Source organism: Staurois parvus, unplaced genomic scaffold (assembly GCF_062004578.1).
Source record: "Staurois parvus isolate SC_StPar_1 unplaced genomic scaffold, SC_StPar_1.0 ptg001879l, whole genome shotgun sequence".
In the NCBI taxonomy this organism is placed as follows: domain Eukaryota; kingdom Metazoa; phylum Chordata; class Amphibia; order Anura; family Ranidae; genus Staurois; species Staurois parvus.
The window spans coordinates 472,501-475,851 of NW_028319675.1; positions in this window are offsets into that span (position 1 = coordinate 472,501).

Consider the following 3,351-nt stretch of genomic DNA (forward strand, 5'->3'; position numbering starts at 1 on the left):
CACCGGTGCTGTCCACCAGTGCCACCCACCAGTGCCGTCCACCAGTGCCACCAGTCAGTGCCCAGGGGTTGTGACAGTCAGTGCCGCCAGTCAGTGCCCAGAAGTGATGCCAGTCAGTGCCGTCTATCAGTACCCATCATCAGTGCCGCCTATCAGTGCTGCATATCAGTGCCGCCTATCCGTGACCCCTAATTAGTGCTGTCTATCAGTGCCGCCTATCCGTGCCACCTCATTAGTACTGCCTATCAGTGCCCTTTAGTGCTGCCTATCAGTGCCCATCAGTGCCGCCTATCAGTGCCCATCAGTGCCGCCTCATCAACGCAAATCAGTGAAGGAGAAAAAATACCTGTTTGAAAAATTTTATAAAAGAAACAAATAAACTTTTTTTTTTCAAATTTTTTGCACTTTTTTTAATTTATAGCGCAAAAAGTAAAGCGCCCAGTGGCGATTAAATACCACCAAAAGAAAGCTCTATTTGTGAGAAAAAAATGATCAAAATTTCATATGGGTACAATGTTGCATGACCGCGCAATTGTCAATCAAAGTGCGGCAGCGCTGAAAGCTGAAAATTGGCCTGGTAAGGAAGGGGGTATAAGTGCCTGGTAGGCAAGGGGTTAAGGGTGTGCACACTTATGCTACCAGATTATTTTAGTTTTTTTTATTGTTACCCCCCCTAAAAGATTTCAGTTTGTCTTTCAATTGAATTGTACAGTTTCTAGGTCACATTAAAAATCTGAAGAATATATTTTAACAATATATATTTTTTTAAATACATTCTTCAGATTTTTTTGGGCGTATGCAATATATTTCAAAATATATTTCAATATATATATGTGTATATATACTGCATGATAAAATACATTTTTTATATATAACAAAAGATATGAAAAACATTTTAAAAATACATTTTTTTAAAACAGATTCTTCAGGTTTTTTTTAACATATAAAAAAGTCATTTTAACATATATTTTTTTACATATATCCGTAAATGCATTATAAAAAAAATGCAGATTTGTATTTTTAAAGACATGCAGTATATTTGAAATGTATTTAAAAAAAATATTTTTCATACATTTTGTAATAATAACGAATTTCAACATGCAGTGTCTATATATGTATTTATTTATTTATTGAAATATATTGAATACGGCCAAAATTGTAGCATTTCAAATATATGTCAATATATTTGGGAAGAATATTTATAAAATATATTTCAAATATATTTCTTCTTCCATGTGGGTGAGGATGAGAGATGATGGCTCTCCATGGTGTGAGGTTTTCCATGTCCTATTACCATTTTCTTTTTCAGGTTTGTCTCTGCTGGTTCACTTTAGAACATAAATATTGGTCATACCCGAAGCCACAAGAGCCATCACAAAGCTCTACCAGACTCGGCACTGAGAACAGCTAGCTGACCACGTCTGGGTCAAACTCATATTAATGAAAATGAGAACATAGTCATCTTACTGAAACAAAGCAGGAAGGAAGTGGTACTGAACAGTAACCCCCACCAAAAAAAGGCTAAAAAAAACAAAATGCAAGAAACAAAATGTTCCTCAAAATGAGCCGGCCATATTTTTCGGATTTTTTTATAATTTTAGCAAGAAGTAAAACATGCCTCTGTATCCATTCTGCAACCATCACCAAGCTTCTCCCATCTGGAAGTCCAAATGCTTTTGGTAGAATGTTTAGAACCCTATTCCTCCTCCAGGTTAGGAATTTTCGGGCTATTAACCCCTCGCCTACCAGGCACTTATACCCCCTTATTTACCAGGCCAATTTTCAGCTTTCAGCGCTGCCGCACTTTGATTGACAATTGCACGGTCATGCAACATTGTACCCATATGAAATTTTGATCATTTTTTTCTCACAAATAGAGCTTTCTTTTGGTGGTATTTAATCGCCACTGGGTGCTTTACTTTTTGCGCTATAAATAAAAAAAGTGCAAAAAATTTGAAAAAAAAAAAAGTTTCTTTGTTTCTATTATAAAATTTTTCAAACAGGCATTTTTTCCCCTTCACTGATGTGCGTTGATGAGGCAGCACTGATGGGCACTGATAGGCGGCACTGATGGGCACTGATAGGCGGCACTGATGGGCACTGATAGGCAGCACTAAAGGGCACTGATAGGCAGTACTAATGAGGTGGCACGGATAGGCGGCACTGATAGACAGCACTAATGAGGTGTCACGGATAGGCGGCACTAATATGCAACACTGAAAGGCGGCACTGATAGGTGACACTGATGATGGGTACTGATAGACGGCACTGACTGGCATCACTGCTGGGCACTGACTGACGGCACTGACTGGCACAACCCCTGGGCACTGACTGGTGGCACTGACTGGCAGCACTGCTGGGCTGAACTGGTGGGTGGCACTGGTGGGCAGCACTGGTGGGTGGGCACAGGTGGGTGGCACTGGTGGGCACAGGTGGGTGGGCACAGGTGGGTGGCACTGCTGGGCACAGGTGGGTGGCACTTCTGGGCACAGGTGGGTGACACTGCAGAGTGGCACAGGTGGGTGCACTGCTGGGCACAGGTGGGTGATCTGCTGGGCACAGGTGGGCGGAGCTAGTGGGCGCACTGCTGGGCACAGGTGGGCGGAACTTGCGGGTGGCACTGCTGGGCACCGATCATCAGGGCACTGATCATCAGTGCCCTGATGATCGGTGCCGATCCCCGCTCTGACAACTGCCGGTTCTCGGCAGTACTTTCCTCACGATCTGACAGCGTGAGGAAAGTGCAGCCGAGAACCGGCACTTGCATTTCCCTCTGATCAGCGTGTCATTGGACACCGCTGATCACGTGGTGAAAAGGCCGCTGTGATTGGCCTTTTAGCAGATCACGTGATCAGCTGTGTCCGTAGGACACAGCGATCACGGAGATCGCCGGGTGCGCGCCCCCTGGGGCGCGCAGGAGAGCGCGTTCTGGGAGGACGTCATATGACGTCCACTCAGAACTGGCCGGCCGCAGTGAAGCCGTCATTCGGCTATCTGCGGTCGGCAGGTAGTTAAATAGTGATAAACATGTCTAATATCTTCAGAAAGTACTCAAAATTCCTGGGGGGATGGGCATTAACATAAAACTTTTTGTTTTTACCATCATAAGCGACTCCAGGCTTAAACCGGCCATACACCGGTAGGTTTTCGAATGAAAAATTCTATCAGTACATTCATTAATGCCATCGGAGACTTGTCGAATATCTTCAGAAAGTACTCAAAATTCCTGGGGGGATGGGCATTAACATGAAACCTTTTGTTTTCACCATCATAGGCAGCTCCAGGTTTAAGCCGGCCATACACCTGTGAGATGGGGAAACAGCTCTCATTGTTTGAACACTGTTTGTGTGG